Source organism: Lissotriton vulgaris, chromosome 11 (genome assembly GCF_964263255.1).
Source record: "Lissotriton vulgaris chromosome 11, aLisVul1.2, whole genome shotgun sequence".
NCBI lineage: Eukaryota > Metazoa > Chordata > Amphibia > Caudata > Salamandridae > Lissotriton > Lissotriton vulgaris.
Window position 1 is genome coordinate 384,710,194 of NC_141699.1, and position 22,996 is coordinate 384,733,189.

Sequence of the window (22,996 nt, forward strand, 5' to 3'; positions counted from 1 at the left end):
TCAACAAACTGGACTTCACAAGATTGGTGCCTGCGGTGTCCAGGGGAGTGATACCTTCAGTGAGCTTGTTGGCGATTTCTCGAAGTCTGAAGGTGCACTGGCCTTTTTGGAGTCCTTTCAGGTTCAGGACGGCACAGCAGGTGATGATTGTCAAGTTCTTCAAGCAGCAGGCAGGGTTTGGTGCCGTTTTTTTCTGCAGCAGGGCTTCAGTGCTCTTTCCAGCGAGTCTTTGTCCAAGTCTTCATTTGTCCATCGAATCTGATGTTCTGGTCTCGGGGTGTCACCTAGATACTGAATTTAGGGGCTTTACAAGGGGCAGCAGGTAGTAGCCAATGGGCTACCTACCTTTGGGCTATCTAGACTCTCTAGTGAACACTTCCTGTGGAAAGGGACAATATCCTAGCACCAATAGTTTGCTGTTCTACCGTCCAGGATGGTGGAATTCCAGGAGAGTGGTTCACCTCACCTGCCCGGCCCTAAAGGTGGTGTAGAAAGTGGGCACCTTCCTCCTAATCTAACTAATTTCCCGCCTTTCCTCCCACCAAAAGTAGAGCAGGAAAGGGGGCTTGGCCTCCCCCACTATCTGGAGGTTCCTGGGTTGGATTTGAAATGCAAGTCAGCGACCACACCAGGGTTTGCTAGGTTTTCAGGGTACCCTCTTAAAGGATCTGCTGTGTGAATTTACGAATAAATCTATCACTGGCATCAGTGAGGATTTATTAAGGGAAGACGTTTGGTACTAAACACCTTAGAAATCAGGGAAGCCATCATGGTGCTAGGAAACTCATGTTGACAAGTATCTAGCCTGTGTACTCTTTATGGCTTCCCTGGTCACTAACAACATCCCAGAATGGGACGGATATTGTAGGAGCATATCTGCTCCTGCTGATGAGCCCACATGTAGGATATAGTGCACCCTGCCTTAGGGCTAAATGCCTGCAGTAGGGGTGACTTACCTATACCTCATGCAGTGTATGGGAGGCATGACACACAGGGAGGTGTACCATGTCAACTCTTCAGATTCCTCTGAAGAAAAAGCACACAGGCTGCAGTGGCAGTATGCACAATTTTGGTCAAAGGTCCCTGGGGTGGCACAACCAGTGCTGCAGCCCCAGAGGATTCTCTCCAGTACCCATGCCCTAAGGACCAAGGGTACCATTTACTAGGGACTTAGTGCACTTACAGTTCAAAATCACATCATTCATCAGGCAATAAAGTGGGGGCTATCCATGTAAATTTCTGCGCTTTCCTACACTCACTCTAAAGGTTACAGGTTACAGTTAAGAAATAACATAAAAACCTTAGAAATGCACTGAAAAACCAAAGGTTACAGGGGTGTTATAGTTGGGAAATAGAATTTTAAAAAACCCTAAGAAATTCACTGAAAAAAACAAAGGTTACAGGGACGGTAAAGTTAGGCTTACATTTCACTTGCACAAAACCAGTGAAATTCAGCAGTTATAGTTAGCTGAGCTATTTATAACTTACACCCCAGCAATGCACTACTTATAACTTCACATATTACATCACTCATGATTCGGCCAATAATATCACTGATGACATCTCAAATGACATCACTGATGACATCATCCACAGAAGCACTCACACACCCACTCACATCCCTATACACCCACTTACTTACCCACACAACCACTCACATACTCATTCACAGACCCACACAAGTACACGCACAACCACTCACTCATTCATATGACTCACACACCCACTCACTCATACAGCTACTTACACCCACCCATTCACCTAGACAGCCACTCACACACCCACCCACCCATACAGCCTCTCAACACAGCCACTCACTTACCCATACAAACGCTCACACACTCCCTCACACACCCACTCACACAAACACTAACATACCCATTCACACATCCATACAAGCTTTCACAAATCCGCTTTTTTCACCCATACATTCATTAACAGACAATTACTCTACAATACAGCCACTCGCACATCAACTCATTTAACCAAACACTACTTTCACAGCCAGTTACTCACTCATACAGGCACCCACTCACCCATACAGTCACTTACACACACACCCATACAGGCACACAAAGAGCTACTCACACACTTACTTATACACCCATACAGGCACTTACATACATATATATATATATATATATATATATATATATATATATATATATATATATATATACATACATACATACACACACACACACGTATTTGTTTTTAGGGGGCCTAAGCCCCCCACTTTTTTAAAATAAATAATTTAATTTTTTGTAATGCGGGAATCATCCCAAACGTCTATTAATTACCCTTACCACCCCATGCCCTAAAAATAGTATTTTCATCCATTACCTTTACCCCCCCTTAAACCCTAAAAACATCCTTTCCACCCGATACCCCAAACCCTATAAATACCCTTACAACTCAATACCCTTACCCACCCCTAAACCCTATAACTACTCCTACCACCCGATACCCCTTCAGACCACTAAACCCTAAAATATCCCTTACCACCCTATGCCCTTCCATACCTATAAACCCTAAAATACCCTTACCACCATATATCCCTTCAACCCCTAAACCCTACAAAACGCCCTTTCAACTCAATACCCTTACCCACCCCTAAACCCTAAAAAAAATGACTAACCCATACCCACCCATACTTACCATGTCTGGTAAAAGCATGCGTGGTAAAGGCATTGCGTGGTAAAAATGTGTGTTAAATGATGCTAAGGTAAATGGATTGTGTAGTAATGTCTGTGTTGTAAAGGCTGTTTCCCATGTCCACTGATCTTATATTGTCAGCACTGGAAGGCCAGCACCGGACACAGACCACTGCACCTCAGCACCTCCAATAGTCCCTAGCTGCCGCCAAGGGGACAGCACCTCCAGAGGTACTGCCCTTATGTGTCAGCGTCTTTGTCAGTTATGACAGCACCTTCACACGTCATGGTCTGTCATGTCAGCATTCAGACAGCACTTCCATTAGTCCTGTGGTGTCATCATAAGCACCCTGCACCAAGGACCTGCTGGCTCTTTCAAAGCGAGCCATTAGCCGACTACTAGCCAACTACTATATTACAGTGTCAGCATTGCATCAGTACCCTTATTGCTGCTCTAAAATGTCATTAGGATAACATCTCCTGTAGTGGTACCCGCTAGTACTTGCATTGGGCCAGAAACCCACTAGTCATGCAGTGTCGGCATTAAGGTTGAAGTCCATCAAGCTATTTACTACAGTATCAGCAGCAGGTCCCTTGCTGTGTCCTAGATGCCTACACTACGTGGTCAAGCTAATTTATTAAGACCAGGTGTCGTTCAACGCAGAAAACTACAGCTGGCACAAAGATCCTAAACTATCCCAACTGAGATGGGAATTGACTGAACTTGCATAGACTTTATGCTGCCCTTACAAATGCAAGAACATGAAAGCTTGGCGTACAAGCAAGAGGCAAGAGAAGCTAGCAGCAAAGACAAAAGAATATACTTGCCCATGTCCAGTCTTCAGTCTACGCATGGAACTTCATTCAGTAGAGTGATGATGATGAGGATAGAACGGGCCCTACTTCATCCATTGGGGAAACGCCATTTTACATCATTGTGGGGGCGGGCTCTCACTTTGAGCCACTAATGTCACGTGGTGCTTCCAGGTGTGGCGATTGAATACTAAAGAAATGTACAGCTGCGATCTTTAATTTTCTTCCCAATACCGTTTGAGTTCCTGATTTATGGGAATCGGGAACATGCTCCCTCTCCTTAAAAAAATAGTCTTCTCTCCACTATAGTTGACAATCAAACCACTGGCATGTGCTTGGTAAAAATCTGGAAACATTTGTGGCATCCCAACTCTTTTATTTCTTAGAGACTATAGGGGTGCTCGATCAAGGATTGCTGGCGTCCACCCCGGCAGAGGAAGTGAGTCATCTCTTTAATTAACTGACCTTGGATGAGTTAAGGGCAGCCATCAATTAATGTGATGCGGCCGCGTTAATATTACTCGAACGGTCTGTGGCATTTAAGACAGTTGATCATGTCACCCTCAGTGAGAGACTTAAAGGGGCTGACATCCAGACAATTGTCCAAATTTGGTTTGCTTCATTCCTGGAGGTTTCCAAGCAGACAAAATGCTCTTCCTCCCTTCATTCAGATCTGTGGAGTGCCACAGGGCTCTTCTTTGCTACTGCTACCATGTATATGAAACCTCTTCTCAGGATACTTACCAGCCATGGTCACTTATATCTAATGCATGACTCTTGGTTCTGCTGCCACAAGAGAGCCACCTCTTGCCGACTTCAAGAACTGTTTAACTGGAATCCAACACTTGTCGAGTATGAACTTTCTTAAGCATAATGGGGAAAGGGGGCATGGAGTTACTGATGTAGGTCACAACAGACTCCTTTAGCAGTATTCCATCTGGCCCCCTGCGGTAGGATTTCCATCCATTCCAGCAGCCAAGATTAAATCACTTGTGTTTGGATAAATGAAAACCTATCCATGACTACACAGAATAGAGCGGTCAGCTCACCTTGCTTCCACACTCTAAAGAAGCTAGTGGAGGTGCTCCCATTTATTTAAAAAGAAGCATGTGCACATCTGCCTGTGCTCTTATGTCAATTGACCGCTGCAATGCAATCTATCTGGGTCTTCCGGAAGATGCCACTGCCAATCTACAGTGAATCCAGAACTTTGCTGTAAGATTTAACTTTGGGTTGTTAAAGCCATGTAACTTATACCATAAAAAACAATACTCGTTGCCCATCAAACAGAGTGTAATGTAAAATCTGTTGTCTTATTCACATGATATGTTATTGGCATGAAAAACACTCCCTTCAAGAAAGATGTTTTAGGCATGAGACTTCTGGTCCACTACCATCAAATGCCCTGAGGCATTTACCAAGGATCTGAATGGCCCGCATGGGAGGCCACTCAAAGCAATATGCGTGCCCCATGCAGGGGAACAGTTCGCTTCTCACTGTCTGGAGACTGGAAACCCCCTTATTTTCATAAAAGCGCTCAGAAGTGTGCAGTTGTGTTAACGCTCTGATGATCTTGTTCTTCTGCTATTACTCGGTGGGCCTCTTTTCCTCCTTTCTATTCTAGTCCTTGTACCACGATGATGCTTAGAAGGGACCAAATGATTTGTACATAAATAAGCACTTGCAATATAAAATAAACCTAATCAAAGAATGAAAAAGACAGGCCCGATCAGAAGCTTGAGGTGAATTGGGAGAAGCAGCCTGTTGGGGCAATTTCTTAAAACCCACCACAAGACACTCCAAATAGCAGCAGCAGCGCCCAATAAGCCCCAGGGAGCTGTGCATATGACATTTTCCTGACACCAATAGCCTTAGCCAGTCAGAAACCATGGAAAGTTATCCCACCACCAAGAAGGTCAAAAAGCAAGTTGGAGTCCCCCCTCAGAAGCACGCTCCAGAATACCCCCAAAGCTGGTGTTTCACCCTCTCATGATGCCAGTAACCAGTGCCAAATCAGAGAGCCTGAAAGCATTTTCAACCACCAAGACCAGGATAACACAGCAGCACTTCTCGGAAACCCAGTGAACAGCTCATGTGACCCATCCACTAATGTCAGCATGCAAACAACCCCAGCCATAGTCCTTGACCACAGGCCTTAGCTTCTCCTTTTTTCTTACTGAATAGGCATGCTGGATTGTATGTGGACTAGGGCCACGGTCAACTGCTGTCTGAACTTATTAAGGCCTCGTAATGGTTAAGGGTCCCGCCATCTGACACTACACAAATCCACAGCATATCTCACCAGATGAACCACATGTTTTCGGTCTGTGTTTTCATGCACCAAATCAGTAATCACATGCAACCAACATAAATCCCTATTCAACCTACGCACGGGCAACATAAACAACCTCATCTACAGTCCACACACAACCTCTCACAATAAACACACAGAACACATATTACTGTTCATGCTAAGCAAAGCCCCCTCCCCAATCACACTTGCAGCAGACAAAGCTAACTTTATCACCAAAACCACTTTAATTAGAGACCTGGTTTACTACCACTTCATCCTTCATCTGGTAGTGCGAAATGACTAAAGCATCCAGCATAACAGCAGGCTGGACCATACAGGAGGATACAACATGTTTATCCACATTGCTCCTGGTCTTGCACTATCCTGCTGCCAACTCCCTTAAACACATTTGTGTTCTTCTCCAGCCATTTTCCCCTTACGACCATATAGACATCACGCTTCTCTCCTCTGCAAACCACTTGGCACCAACCCAATTATGAACGCTGAAGTATCTGATCTATTTGTGACAACTTTAACCACCTACGCAAACAATATCTTTCTCTACAATTGCAACCCCCCAGATGACACACTGACAAAGAACCTAAAGGATGCCTTCATCAGTTAGCTGGCCAGCACCTACATTGCTTAGCACATCCTGCACTCCACACACACCAAGGGGAATATCCTGAATCTAATACGCACTACCACCCATCTGCTACCTAGACAACACTGAGCTGGACTGACCATTTTGCAATCATGTTTGATGTACTTCAGAAATCCCCAACCATCCACATTTTAACGCAGCCAGCAAAGTCTACAAACATGTTCTTCAGAGGATTCCAGGCGAACACCCTGCATGTCAACCTGGTAGCCAGGTCTGACCTCAGCAGAGAGACTGAGACTTCAGATACACCCTCGAGAACCTAGCAGATGGCCCTTCTATGATCAAATCCTGCTCTGTGATGGCCAATCCCACCACACCAAGTTAAAGTCAAGAGCTTGTTGACAGTAAATGAACCAGATGGCAAGGGAAAAAGTGCAGCAGAACCCAGGTGAAAGAATACCCAACACCCATAAAAAAAATATCTGATCAATCAAAGCAGCTAATTAAGAGGGATCTGGGGCGAGTAGGAATCCAGAAGTAGCAAGACTGTCTTCGAGACAATCAAGAACTGTGGAAAGCATCGTCGGGGGTGTTTCCTAAATGACTCCAGGTGATGGAGAGACATCACATATATACAATTCTTCTAAAAGTGCTCCTCTGCTGCTGTGTGTGTGAAGCCGGACTAAAGACGAGATCCCCTTAACAGAGGCTATTACTGAAGTTGTCTGTGCCCAGGCCCAAGACCAGGGTTGCTATCGCAGCATAGGGACCATCCACATGGAGCTACAGAGATTGGCAGGAACCATTTACACAAGATGTACTGCAATCAAAAGAACAGAGAGGGACCAGGGTCAAGACGGGAAGCCCAAGTACTTGGGCAATAATACAGAGAGACGGAGGTGCCGCAGGAGGTAATGCATCCATTAGGCATTTAGACAGGCTGCTTATCAACTATATATTCAGTACAGAAGTTGGAGCAATCTAAGATGAAGGCGAGTCACAGTCCAACTTAGAATTAAACTGTTCATCAGTACCAATCAAGTTCACAGGTAAGCAGACAGTTATAGTAGATTCAACAACCTCATTGGTTAAAAAAAAGCACACAAATAAAAAATAAATGCATACCAATATACATAAATAGAGGGATTTTGGGTCAACACTCTTTATGATTTGGTCTTTTGAACTGCCACTCACATTTTGCTTCTGCCTACCAGCATAAGGCATTTGGGCTGCCCACTTCAGCCACTGGCTCTCTAGTACTGCGAACGAAGGCATGTTAAAAAGAAGTGCACTTCAGTGCCAGGGTTGGTGGGGCAATTCTTTGTGTTTTCCTTTTAATTCTTATTTTTTTAGTCATCCCTGTGTGCTTAATCACGAAATAGAAATTATGTTCTGTCGACTAAACAGAATGGCTAAATGTTTGTCATAGCAACTGTAAAGTTAAAAAACATTAACCACATAACCATCGCTTTCTAGCAGGAAGGTGTATTTAGAGCAGGTATAGAAACGCTTTTTAGTTTGAATTCACATCAGAAGAAATCTGACCATGTTTGCAAAAAGAAAAAAGAACTATATGCTTTCAATTACTTGAAACTCGAATATATGGTTTAAACACACACGAATGACTATAAAGACATACAAGGATATAGAATAGAAAGAAAAAGTATTTCTATAACAGCCCTGGCACTGAAGTGCACTTCTTTTTAGGTGGAAAGGAAGGGAGCAGGGCAACCCAATACCCCTTTGTGAGTTTCGGTGATAGTAAATGGCCTTCAAGGGGGTCATTTACAGAAGAATATACTGTAACTGATTAAATATGCGTTTAGTGACCTCAAACACTGACGAATTAATCAAATAGCAAATGTTTCAGAAGAATCCGACAATAAAGACAATAAATGAAGAAACAGGCGTACCAATAATGTAATTACAAGCAATTAGTCTGTATTGAAACACAAGACAAACGGCGTAAAAGTAAGTATCAAGGGGTTCTGTAATAGAAGAAACATATCTATCCAGTATATTGGTGGTATATTTTTCCATACAATAATTCACTGAGACATTAGTGTGCGATCCACTCTTAAGGCAAGGAACATTCCTGAATAGAGTATCCTTGTGGTGTACAATATGTTCCAATGATCTTTGTGTAAGTAGTGGAGTGTACGTCGACGTTTCAGTCTCCTTTTGTATTAAATACGCAAAACCATCCTCAGGACTGAATGTGGTTGATAATCAATGTTGAGGCCCCTGATATGTTTATACATAGAAAGAAACCAAGAATTAAATGTACAGCTGAAGAAACATGTAGTGTTTGCACTGCTACCGTGAAGGTCCGCAAGTAGCATTGCCCAAACAGAGTGTGATGAAAAAACAGTGAGAGCAACTAGTGCTAGATAGAAAAAACATGCTCGGATTAAAAAAACAGTAAAACATTCCTTCCTCTAGAAGAAAGCAAGGAATGACATTAATCTGAAATATAGGCGAGTGAAATTAGGTCTTCATGGCAGAGCAAGGATAATGAGCGTGACTCCCTAAAATAATCCATAATCACTATTCAGGTATGTATAACAGTTTTATAGAAGAAATCGTGAGTCATTTTGAAGGGGCAAGGACTCCGCTGTAATAGAGTAAATAATAATATATGAGCAAAAAACTGAAACATCCATTAACACTCATGGCTGATCACTCACATATGTCCTGATTACATAAACCCACCTCGACACAGAACCGCGACAAACCTGGGTCCGCAGAATTAAACTGTCCTAACAGTAATGAAGTAAGCATCCATGTTCTAGACACACCAACTGTGTGGGTCTACCACTTAGAAAAGTGAAACACTAACTGTAAGTCAAATGCTAGACTATTAAATATAATTGCAGCCATCTTGGTATGGGTAGGCCAGCACAAAAACAGTCTCTGAGCAAAAATGTGGGTCACTTATACAAAAATTAAACACAAAGATATACCTAAAAATACATAGGGCCCGATTTATATACTGGTGGACCATGCGTTGTTCTGCCAGGGCAAGGGAGTAAATTACACCATCACTATAGAGGAGGGATCGCCTGCCAGATTTATAACTGACGCCCAAGTTGCCGGTCATTTATAAAGCATTGGCAGGAACCACCGTCTCGGCGGCTCCTGTCAGTGCATTTCGCTGTTTGGTGTAGGGCTCCGTCAGCATGACAGAGGCTTGCACCAAACAGTTTCCATTTTTTATTTTCAAAAATAAAATTCCGAAAATGAATGTGCTTTCTGAGAATAAAAAAAAAAAAGAAAATGCTCCCCTCGCCATGGGAGCCCTCACCCATGGCAAGGGGAGCATTCAGCAGTTGTCACTGCCCCTTACTGCCAGTGTTTTCCTGGTAGTGACGGGCAGTGAAAACTGACCTCTAATTGTGCCCTTCTAAATTAGGTGGGTGGAATTGCAGGTCCGCCTCTGACGGCCCTTACTTCACAGGGCCTGTTGGAGAGGTTTAATCATGGCAGAGATGGAGTAGTGTCCGCCGTGATTAAACCTATGGTCCGCCCCCATATAAATTTGGCAGGCAGACCATTATCTTGGCAGGATGTATACTCCGTCACTGTTGCAACAGAGTATACCTGCTGGCACGATATAAATCAGGCCCATAATGTGTTCCCATAGGAAGCACAAGATTAAGGCACAAATCTAGACTAATAAAAGAAGTCGCAGGTGGCACTGCCGTATCTATAAAAGGCACAATGCTATTGCACTATGCAGTGATGACAAATAAGTTAATTTCAAGAGTACCAATGGACCGCTAGACACTGAAGAAAGGGAGAGGTGGATCATGCCAATGTGTATCAATATAATCATATGGAACGAAGCATGGGATGCAACTATGAATAATGATGAAAAGTAATGGTGGCCATTTTGGAATTACACTGACACCAATTGAATATGGAGTCGTATACAAGCCTGGTACAATGATCACTCGGAATAGTGTCTTTATGCAATGTTGTGAATAATCAGTGCAAAACCATATTAATGCGAAATTAAACCAAGATACATTAAAATACTCAATTCACAATATTCATAACACACATCGTGTGTTAGACGGAACACATACAATGTACCACTGAGTTAGTCAAACGCTTGTGAACCAAAATATATTCCAATACTGAGTGTGCATTGTACACACGGTGCACTGAGTGGAACACACACAGAATGGCAAACAAGGTCTCAAGCCCTTAGTAAGATTAGGGAAGTATGTACACCAGATTGAAGTGTATGGCCTGAGCTGCTTAACTTGGAAAGGAGCCTTCTGATATAGGCATTAAAAACAAGGCAATCAGGTCAGTATGACGAGTAGACTGTAAAGACGTGGAACCGCCCTGCTAATTAACCAAGGCTAAAGAAGTCCGTTCCACAACATTTAAATAATTGTTCACTGTGTCATGTTTCCAAATCCATCCGTTTGCCTTCAGTGGTAGGAGCCGGTCACAGTGACTGTGTCTGATGGAAAGTGTAATCATCTCCATTACACCCCATTCCATGTCCTTCTCCAGACAGTTTGCGTGGTCTAACCACTCGGGCATTGAATACAATAGATGACATATTTTGTGTTACAATTGGAAAAAATGCTTGCCATTGATGATCATGCCATTAATCGTAAGGGTTTTCACCATATCAACTTCAACGAGCCATACAGTTGCCACAGCAACAGTGACCCATTATTTGTGGTAGGCCTAAACTACGAGTAATTGTATATATGAATCGGTTCCTAATATGTTTTAATTAACCACGCTCTAAAGTTGAAACCTTCTTTGAAGGCAAACTTGGTTTTTCAGAAAACACTTCACATTATTGATCAAATTCCAATGTTTGAGAATGGTTTATTGATTTGGTTAAAATGTGTACCAAAAGTAGACTCAAAGGAGTAAACAAGAGGTTTTAGGCTTCTCTTTGATCCTTAATAGGGCCACTATCCACCCAGAATGCACCAGATGTGGGCTACGTGGATTCCATCATGCTGGTCCCCCATACATCTGGCTTGTCCAGAGACAAAGTTCATCAGTAAAATATCTTACTAGCAAAACCCTCTTCCCCCATCCATCCAGAGTGCTCACAAAGCCTCAGAAGCCCCTCAGTTGGTGCTTATCGCTGTACATTCTCCTACTCTAACTTCTGCATTGACCTTAACTTTTGGATAGTTTCAGAAAACATGCCTGCAACAAGCGTTTGAGACGTTACCAGTCTTTCCTGACTTTTGAGGTAATAATCACTTTCATGAGACTGCTGTAATTTTTAAAGAGTGTATGTTTACTATAAGTTGTACAGCTGCCTGAACACTATGGGTTGTGTTAGTGTTTGAAAGGCTTGGGATTTCTCACTGGACAATAAGGACAATACATTGTTTCTTTAATATGTAACGTTTATGGTTTATTTAACTGTGCCTCACCTTTGACCTGCTCCATGCATTTCTTATCAGCTGAGCTAAAGCAAAACCCTACCGTTGGTGGCTATTAGGAAGGAGAATATGGGCTGTATTGCAAATGCCGCTTGCCTACTGACAGAGCTTTTCAGTCAAATCAGTGAGCGACTCATTGATCTCTTGCCGAGCTTCAGCCCTCAGATGTATTGAAGGCTACAGTGCCTAATTTGAGCAGGTGTTTGCCAGTGACTCAGCACTGGAACTTTTTCTTTAGAGAACTAGTATTGACCATCGTGTCTCCGTTCACGATTAAACTCACTGTGCAGTCAAAGAGTTGTACGCATAGACCCAGTGCTGCTGCAGCATTACGAGTTTTGAGTGACACATATTTGTATTACAAGAATGGTAGTGATAAAATGGCAATGCGGAAGAGACAGCTCTCAGAGGCCTCATCCACATCTTCAGAGCACCACCTGCTGAACCATTCAGCAGTGTGAAACCGATGGCTGGGCTAGCGTTGGTGCTGTAGGATTTAGATTGAGCACCCCATGCCAAACAAATAGGAGTTCTCAAGTTAACCCGAGGCAAAACAAATCTAACCTATACACTCAGTCAGTCAGTCAAAGTATCTTTATTTGGCCAATACATATGGCCAAAAATACACGCATTTGTGTTTTTTTACATTTAGGTAATTAAATACATTCAAACAAATAATGGAATATATAAAAAAAACTATAAAGTCATATTTGTTTTCGTTGAATTCTGGTACTTTTAATTTGATTCCCATTCGAATTACTGAACTATAAGTATAATAATGCACACAAAAAGGAACACTGGGCTAATTACAACAGACATGGAACAACTTGGGGCCAATCCATCTCTGCATGGTGTGTTCCGGGTGGAGCAATAGTAGGAGTCCTGCTACCCCCAGAGCTTTCCAGGTGGGTGGGGTGGTCTAGGTCAGGGAACAGAAGGGTAAGGCTTGGAAGGGCTCTAGGTGGGTTAGGAATAGGTTTAAAGCAGGTTCATGGTCAAGGGTCCCTCCCGCTTAAAACAGAGTTTATGTGGTCGTTGCATCAGCAAGGTATAAGGATGCATATGCTTTATTTGTGGTTGGGTGATGAAGACAGCGGTCTATGAGGGAGTGTGTCTGTTTTTCTGAAGCCTGGTTATCTTTGAGTGACAAAAGTGCATATTGGGAGTTAAAATGTATTTATCGCGGATGAGCAGGTGCGGTCAGGGTGCCTGGTTGTAGGAGCTTTAGGTAGGTATACGATGCATTCATGGTTGGTTGTGTTACTGTTCAGGCGGATCAGCTCTTAGGAGGGAAGTCAGTGCAGGGTGTTATGAAAGCCGTGAAACAGCTCTGGTCAGCGTAAATAAAGTTTTATTAAAAGCGGATGTCCTTGGAGGACAGAGCCAAAAAAGAGTAAACGTGAGCAGAGATGGGGTTTTACAGAGCAGCTGTCAGAGTCCATTAGCGGTGTGGAGAATTTCGTGTTGGATGTACATGGATGTAGAATGAGGTCATGTGTTTAGCCTGTAGGGCAGTTACCATGGTTTTAGATGTTTTGCGATACACACCCGTTTCATTAAAGCGCCCTTCTCCACATTACACTTGGCTGGTCCATATGTCTGCACTGTTTAGCCTGAGAATAGAATGGTGCTTATTTGAAGTAAATTACAAAATGCAATGTATGAATTAGCATCTGTATAAATTGAGTGAATCTATTTAGGCAGCCCCGGAGAGCTGTTAGAACAAATTGGCTTAACAAAGAAAGAGTCAGGGAAAGATGCTGAATGACAGAGGCAGCTCCAACTGTGACAGTGAGGAGCACCAGCTGTGGGTGGCATGCTACTGACATCTTTGGACCCTGCAACTTATTTTTTTATTTAAATCAACTCTGGAAAGCAGACAGACCGTTAACACCCACACACATTGACCCTTGCTGTCGGGCTGTTTGAGAGCTTTCGGTTGTGAGCGCTTCAAGAAACTGGCTCCATAGCAATTGGCACTATAACAAACTGCCGGAGGGGTGCCGTGAGAGAAACTGGTCTTGTGTGCAATGTACGGACCTAGTACTTTCAAACAGTGGCGGTTCCTCCGCTATGTTGGAGGAGCGCCGCCCCACTGCTTTTGAGCAGTGCAATGATTAAACAACAGGGGGTGGTGATGGACAGAGTTTTTGAATTAAAACGATGAATTTAGGCCCAGATCCTTGTACTGGGGTGAATGTAAGACATTGATCTACATTCTGTCCATCAAATTGTTTTTTGTAATTTTCTCCCTGAGTGTACTGGGGTAGCTCAGACGTGGGTCCCAGAGCCTCCACACCACTGGAGTCAAGCTAGCCGGGCTGATGAGAGGTGTTACCTCGAAACCGGTCCGGTCCTCGGATGCTTGATTCCGGTCTGGGAAAGATATGGCTGTTGTAGTTCGGACTGGACTGTTCCCATGGGGCACAGGGTCAGAGCTGATTTGCATAAAGCCATTATCTGACCCAGGGTGGTGTGGAGTGCAAAAAACGATGGATTTAGGCCCAGATCCTTGTACTGGGGTGAATGTAAGACATTGATCTACATTCTGTCCATCAAATTGTTTTTTGTAATTTTCTCCCTGAGTGTACTGGGGTAGCTCAGACGTGGGTCCCAGAGCCTCCACACCACTGGAGTCAAGCTAGCCGGGCTGATGAGAGGTGTTACCTCGAAACCGGTCCGGTCCTCGGATGCTTGATTCCGGTCTGGGAAAGATATGGCTGTTGTAGTTCGGACTGGACTGTTCCCATGGGGCACAGGGTCAGAGCTGATTTGCATAAAGCCATTATCTGACCCAGGGTGGTGTGGAGTGCAAAAAACGATGGATTTAGGCCCAGATCCTTGTACTGGGGTGAATGTAAGACATTGATCTACATTCTGTCCATCAAATTGTTTTTTGTAATTTTCTCCCTTTTGAGCAGTGCAAAGCATGAAACATAAAATGATAACTTTGCGTTATTTTCATGTTAATCTTCGTGCTGCTTTGTGTACGGGCGGGGCTGCTGTGCTTTGGGAGCAGGGCAGGGAAGGAGTGCAGCCGGGGCCGCTACAGGTAAGAGTGGTGGGGCAGTGAGGCCGGCTAGGCGGGGATTTCGAGAGACGACCACAAGGGAAAATTAAATAAATCATTTTCCCTCTGGGTCGTCTCTCGAAATCCCCCCCCAAGCCGGGCCCACCACTCTTACCTGCAGCGGCCGCGGCTGAAGGTGTGGTTTGCCCACTCCTAAGTGCGCAATGACTGTTTGGGCGGCCCTCTTGGGCAGCCCAAACCAGTCATGCGCACTTTCCCTGTTCTCAATGCAGGCTGCATTACAGTGCATGGAGAACATGCCCACCCCTCCAGCCCCTGCCTGAGCACTGTGTCACGGCACTCAGGCCAATCATAACGCTGGAAGCCTGGGTGCTTATCAATCACAATCCTGCATTACGGCATTGTGATTGGTCAGTGGGGCATGGCTGTGCTTCCTGTTCGAGGAGAGCAGGAGTAGAGACGCAGGACCAGCTGCAAGGTATGTTTATTTTGTTTTGGTTTTAATATTGCACACTTAACCCACCCCCATGCAACTTCCCCTCACCACCCACGAGCCATGCTGGCCACCACTGCCTTCAACATTAACCCTCCGGTCTTCAACCATTTTCTCCACTCGCCTCACCATAGCATTTTCGAAACCAAGAATGTCCAACCAGTCAATTGCGAGCTACAAGTAGCTCACAGAAACCATCAGAGTAGCTCCCAGCCTCGAGTTAATTTTTAACTAAGAACTGCAATAAATATGTGTTTCATTTTTCTTTTTAAGTTAAGTAAAGGCTATGTTTATTTTAAATTATTATCAAGCTGCAAACAGCTGAGCCTGATAATGAGCAGTGGTCGACTCAGAATTATGACCCAAGACACAGAAGTGAAGTACTGAAGCACTGAGGTATTTAACTCTTAAATAAAAGTTGTTCTCAATTGAATGTTGGATCATGAGAAAAAAATTATGTTTGTGAATGCTTTTAAATGAGAGAAAATGTAAATGAACTGTTTCCCTTTTTAAAGTGTTGCATTTGCAAACAGAAGACGTCTTGCTCCCAGTGGCTGCTAGACACAGGGCCACATTGATAACTGAAAAATACTGTCATTTTCTTTTAAATGGGAGGCATTTAAAGTGAAGAAACATGTTTCTATAAACATTGTCTTAATATTTTTATCTACTTTAAATTAAGCCAATCAAATCCTAATGTTTTATGAAGCATGTTTCTTCACTTTAAATTCCTCTCATTTAAACAAATGACTGTATTTTTCATTTATTATAAATAAGGCACCATATCTACAGGTTACTGGGGGTAAAATGCCTGCTGTTTATAAAGACACTAACATGGGAGAACGTTAACGTGATGAGTTTTATGTAATGCATATAAACATAAAGCTAACTCCTCAGTTAAATTTTATCCCATTTCAAAGTGTTGCATTTACAAACAGCAGGCATCATGCTCCCAGCGACTGGTAGCCATGCTGCCACATTTATAAATGAAAAATACAGCCATTTTTTTTAAATGGGAGACATTTCAATGGCAGGAAAGCTCTTTCTTATTATGAAAATTTGTGCAGATCATTTTTTATTTCTCCCTTTTAAAAAAATGGTTGTATGTTCGTGTTGTACATGTAACGAAGACACATGGCGAAACTTACACACATATATCCCATTCATTCACACACGTTCATACATCCCCACAGATCATGCTCTCACTGACGCACATGGCAGGACTATTATAGTACTCCTAATCACAGTATTTTCTTCAAACCATAGTATCGAGCTCCATGAACATTTGGTTTACAGTCAATGAAGCTGGGCTAGGGAGTGTCTGGTAACAATGCACGAGATACTTGGCTTTCAGTAGCTCAAGATGATTTTCACTGATCAGAAGTAGCTCTCATTACAGAACAGGTTGGAGACCCCTGCTTTCAACCCATCAAGTCTTATCAATTTTTTAGGGTATTCCTGTCACTTAAAACACCCCCCACTCCTGCTCTCCCTCCGACTGGCAACCTCATCTTTCCTGATTTCAACCACATTCTTTACACCCAGTGTGCAGCTCCCTCCACCTTCTACTATAACCCACCTCTTTCAGATAACACAAGGCCCACTGTCCCACACATGTTCTGCACTCCGTTGTATAGCTAGCACTGCCCGTTATAGTCTCATACATATATACTGGCAAGCGATGCGAGAACCTGTCAGCTAGGGTAGGTTCAGGGCTTGCCATTGGAAGGGCCAAGTGAGAAACTGGCACTAGCAGACACTGTGAGGTGCTGACACTAGTGGGCCTAGTAATAGGATGGTGCTCAAACCAGGTACTAGAGGGGAGTTTGAGAAGCAACACCGGTTTCCGGCTCAGCTAGCGACGGTTATGTTTTCAGTCTTGGACTTTTGTGTGATAGGCTAATGCATTCTAGTCTTGTTTATACTTCCAATGATCTCATCAGAATAATGCACTTGAAATCAATGAGTTGTAGCTGAAAAGTTCAGGACTGGAGTCAGTGTCCTTAATGGACCTGAGTGGCGTGGTTGCCCTACTTGGCTTCATGTCAACACGGCACAGAGATCACAGTCCTGGGCCTTCCTTTTGCAAATGGTTGTTTTAAGGTGTGCCTGTCTAATAGGTTAAATTAAAGTGAACCAAGCCTACACCTGACAGAATCCATTAGAATAACAATTACAATCCCAGGGCTCACACCATAGTGACCTGGCGACAAGGTAAACGCTGTGATGTGCAGCGCCCTGGTAGGCAGCTTCAGCAGCAGCTGACACTGGTGGGCAGAGCAAGCAGCTTCCATTGGCGGGCAGCGCTGCACGCTGGCACTGGCGGATAGTTTATGAAGCTGTCAATGGGAGACAGTTTGAGAAGTTGGCAATGACAGACAGTGTGAGACGGTCAGTCATTGGTGAAGAGTGAGGGAAGGAAGCCGGAGACCGCGAGAGGAGATGGCACAGGGAAAAGACAGCAAAGATGGGCAGAGTGTAAAGCTGACATCATGGCACTGTCAGGAGAAGGCACTACTAGGGTCCGTCAAATCATGCTGGCACCAGTGGGTCTCGTGGGACGCGTGCACTGGAAGGCAGCGCCTGGAGCCGACAGCTGGCACAGGAGCTGGCACCCGTGGGCAGAGTCAGCACTGTGAGAAGCACGAACTGATCATTTTGAGAAGGTGGAAGCGGTGGGCTCTTTGCCGCACACCTCCGTAAAACTGCCCTGCACCCTCCTCTCCTTACCGATCCGTTCCCCCATGCCCGTGGTCTTCGGTCCTCCAGAGTAACGTCCACACTGCGCTACCCTTTGGCCTCTGGGGTTTCAGGGCGCTATAGCGCGTCCTCTGTCCTTGGGCCTGAGAGGCAGTTGAAGCCTGAGGAGGGCGGAGCGCAGGAGCCCAGGAGCTTTCACTGTTTACCGGAAATACAGAGAGCATTGCACAGAGAGGAAGCCGAGTCTGAGCACAGGGCTCACATTACAGCCGCAGCCGGCGCTGGGCGGACTCATCTGGCGGGGGGAGTGTACCACAAGTACCAGAATGGAGGGGAGCGCTCGAGGGGGCACGGGACAGTTCGAGGGTGGCGACGGTCGCCTGAAAGCAGCCCCGTCGTCAACCTGGGTGCTTCTAGTCGCTGCTCTGCACGGGTCCTGTCATTTACTGAGTGTTTAGGTTTAGTCACCGGTATGAGCGGGTCCGCTGTTGTGAGTTTTGGTCATTCATTTTTTGGTTGATTTTTTGGGGGCACGGGGAGATTACGGGATTTGCCCAGAATTACATGCTGACGCCGATACTCCAATTTGGCTCTCTAGTACCAAAAATCGGCCAATCTGGCCCTTACGCCACATCTTGCTCTGTCCTGTCTGCTCTGAGGAGTCGAGCTGCCGATTGAATTCAGTGTTTATCCTGTTGGCCTCTTCACAAACAAGCCAGAGAGCCTCTTCACTATGCTAAGTGGCTCTTATCGCCAACCTAAGTGGCTCTTGTCACTGTACTACGTGGATAACATTACTGTCGGTACTTCTAGACACTGTCCGGTGTGGGTGACCCCTGTCCAGAGTTCCTCAAATCACTGTCCGGTGTGGATGACACCACAGTCAGATGAGCTTTATATCACTGTCTGTTTGCTTCCAAAATATTACCAAGTCAACAGAAGAGTGCCAAAGGAAATGACAAAAATATAAAATAGCACCGGAAAATATGACAAGGGCGTATTTTTCCATTCACTTTCTATATATTCTAACTCCTGAGGATATGATCTAATTTCTTGCTCGTAATTCAAATAGCTCAAAGCAGGCTCGTACTGGTGGGTATTCCCTCGCCTCTCAAATGAGGCACAAGACAAACCATTTTCATGACTGAAGCTGTATTAGGGAGGGGGGAAGGGGCTCTTGTGATGATAAGATTCACTAATGCTTCTACAAACAATAAACACCCACTGACAGCCAACTCTGAATAATGTATGATGAGAAGCAAAAAGATGGAAATTAAATAAATAATGTTTATATTCTGGAGAAAGCAGAATAAATTAACTGTGGACCACCAAAAGTGCATTTTAAGTGATTGTGCATCCATGTTTAAGGGGTTTACACTAGTGTTAAGTGTAAAGTGAAAAGCTCAGTGGCAGAAGCAGAGGGCTTTGAAGGCGGAGGGGTGAGAGATAGATAATATGTTATCGAAAATAGATTGGAGGTGGGAGTGTTATGACAGACTGAAAATAATGTGGAGTGTTCTTGACCTTTGAAGATGAGAGAGCAGACACAAAGTTAGGCCAAAGTATAATGAGATGCTGTAGTCCAGGGGCGAGAGAATCACAGATTAAAGTACAATTTTCCTATAACTCCTGAAACGGCTTCAACGCATCCAGAACGCCTCTGCATGCCTGATCCTCTACATCCCTCGCTGCAGTCACATAACACCCCACCTGAGAGACCTGCACTGGCTCCCCGTCAACAAGAGGATCACCTTCAAGCTCTTCACCCACGCACACAAGGCACTTGTTAGAAGGCGACCTTAGGGGAGGGCAGGAATCGCACCTGGCCACCCTAGGACCCACCTTCCTAGGTACGAAGACGAGCACTGGAGGGAGAGACTCCTCAGGGAGAGAGTCTCGATTCTAGGATCGCACACACTACACAAGCACCACACGACAAGGAGACACCACACCGTAGCTTCTTAAGAACGTTTCTTTATCTCGTATTTCAAGGGAGATCTTTATGATCAGACAAGCTAGTAATTACAAGCGTAGCAGAGCTTCAGAGTCTTGGTTAGGGTAAGGGTAGCGGGACAGTCTTTAGGATCAGAGTCTATGTTGTTGCGTATCCGGCACACAGCTCTCAATCCTCGAGCCGGGGGATACGGGGCGATCTTTCAGGGTCCAGCCGGACCAGGAGAGTCAGAGAGCCGCGAGTCACTCAGCAGGGCTGAAGCAAGATATCGGAGGTCTTACGATCTTCAGGGGGAGCCGCGAGTCACTCAGCAGGGCTCAGGTGGTTCAAGGTTGCAGGGGAGCCGCGAGTCACTCAGCAGGGCTCAAGCACGATGTCGGAGTTCTTACGATCTTCGGGGGAGCCGCGAGTCACTCAGCAGGGCTCAGGTGGTTCAAAGTTGCAAGAGAGCCGCGAGTCACTCAGCAGGGCTCAGGTGGTTCCAGCAGAAGTCCTTCTCTGCCAAATGAGCCGCGACCACGTCAGCAGGGCTCTCGATGTTCCAGAGTCGAATCTCCAATAGTCCCGGAGCAACCCCAGTTATAGGACTGCTCCTCTTTGATCTCCCAAGTCTGGTCGGCAGGGGTCTTGATACCTGGGGGCCGCTCGTTGGGGTTTCCTGTCACGCGGCCCCTTTGATTCATTCAGTTGGTTTCTGGAGGAATCCCAGACACACAGCAGGCGTGGAGCCAGCCCTCCGGGCGGCCGGAGGGGCGATCGAAACCCACTTCTCGAGGAGAGGTTGGAGGTGTGAAGGATACTGCTCCTCCCTCTCTCACTCAAGGGGAGCGCTCTGTCTTCCAGCCAGGGTGGCGCCTCTCGACCTAGGCCGCGCTGGCTCGGGCAGCCATCTTAGGTGCCGAAAAGTGGGCACACAGGGCCTAAGGGTCGAGAAGATGGAGGCACGGGCTGGGAAGTCCGGAGAGGGTCAGGGCTTAACGTGTAGGAAAGGTTTGGATAGGCCGGGGGCCTCAGGGGTCTGTTGTGGTGGAAGCTTGGACGGGAGGTTTCTACGGGTCAGGAGGGACCACGCCACGAGGCCGGGTCTAACAGCACTCCACAACACCGGACCAGTGTACCTCAACACCCCATCCGCCGCCCTCGCCACAGTACCCCGCATCCGAAGAGCGACCTCTGGTGGCAGATCAGTCTCCCACCTCGCCGCCAAGACATCCACCTACCGCAGACCCAAGACCTGCTGTCCTTCAGAAGACTCCTCAAGACCTGGCTTTTCGAGCAGTAGCAGCACCTCCTATCCCCAGCGCCTTGAGACTCTTACGGGTGAAGGACTGGGTTCTTTAAGACCCAGCGGTGCCAGGGCACAACACCTGAAACCTTCGTGGGTAACCTGCTCCGGCGTACAAGTCACAGAGACACGGGACACTTCCTTTGACGTCAAAGATTCAAGGTTTATTTGCTGCAGGGAACACAGAGATCACGACAAGTACACAGCGTGCAACTTGGGGAGACTGCTTCAAATTGGTTCTGTGGATCGCTCCTTTTATACAGTTTTTACCCATAGGATTACATTGAGCACAAAAATTTACAACCCGGTTCCCACAATTATCCCCCAGAGGGGTCGCTTTGGTCACTTTGAAACACACAAGGTCCGGAACATAAGTGCGAAAACATTTGGCGGTTCCCAACTGTAAAAACCATCTTCCCACCATTAGTGAATTCCAATCAGCAGTAAAATAGATCGAAATAGGAACGAAGACAGGTGCAGAGGAAGACGGAGACAGTGGGGAGATCGGAAAGGGTGTAAAAGGGGAGGTATCGGGAAACACGAGATACAGGCATCAAAGGGACGTGCCTAATGAGATGCACGGCTGAGGTAGCAACCCCCTCGTCATAAAGACACTTTCAAAGAACATGTGTCTTCCGCAAATATCTTGGGAGTCCCAGGGTCGCGAAGCGGACAGCGTCCGTTCGCTGGCTACTTGAGGGCAAGAGACAAAATGGATGCCGTATCTAAGATGGAACCCGTGGGTACAGATGAAAAACCCACATAACAAACGAACGGAGTAAGTTAGCACAGCGAAACTGCGCACACTCACTAAACTCGTCATTTGCGGTTCATATATACCAGACTCGACCATATTCGTGCGAGTCGAAAACATCACTTACAATTGTCACGGAACCTCAGACGCTCCTTTTGCCCTCATGTAGGCAAGCACTAGTCGGAATCATATTCGATATTCATCAGACCATCGAAATGTTGCTGTAGCATAGCTCTGTCCAACCGAGTCCCCTTGGTAACAGATGGTTGTCTCATACACGTTGTAGCACAGAGGCCACATAAGGCAGGACCACACTGCACACAAAGGCAACACGTGAACAGGAACACTACCACAACTCCGATGATCATCAGAATTTTCCAACCCCAAGTCGACATCAGGCCCCAAAACCATCCAAGTAGCGTCCAATCCCCTACATCCACGTGTATGGATTCGGAGATCTTATGCAACCTCGAGATGGCTTGATAGACAGTAGGAGCATTATCTGGAATGAAAATGCAGCAGCTCGAATGGATCACCTTACATACCCCACCGCGATCTGCTAAAATGACATCTAAAACCATACGGTTTTGTAACGTCATAAGTCTCTCCGCCTGAAGTTCTGTGGTGATATTACCAAGGGCACTGGCAGTAATATTAGCTGTCGATTCTACCACTCGAGTCAACTGTCTCAGGTTCCTACTATTAACCATAGGTCCCCAAAACGGGAGGAAACCCTTGAAAAAGTCTCCTGCCTCTTGACCGGCAGTATCCTCTTCACTAATTACGCCTCGCACAACTCTAGTCTTATGATAATCGGCATCTACAGTGAACGTCGGAGGCAACAGATTTGCAATGAAACATGAGCCCATGAAGTCAGCGGGCAACCATGTGTATGCACGATCATAGCAGATAAAGTATGTACCCTTGGCAGCCAGAAACACAGGGGACGAGAACATTGGCAGAATGTAATTTTCAGTGCAAGCACT

At 45.4% G+C, this 22,996-nt stretch overlaps 1 protein-coding gene across 1 annotated transcript in view; it reads right to left on the minus strand.

The window, feature by feature from the left end:
* The window catches only part of LOC147679829 (uncharacterized), a 342,930-nt gene extending 324,684 nt beyond the window's left edge, over positions 1-18,246 (minus strand). The window contains exon 1 of the mRNA XM_086943387.1: positions 18,048-18,246. The gene's annotated coding sequence lies outside the window, so the exon portion shown is untranslated. The remainder of the gene's footprint in view (positions 1-18,047) is intronic.
* Between the last annotated feature and the right edge of the window lie 4,750 nt (positions 18,247-22,996).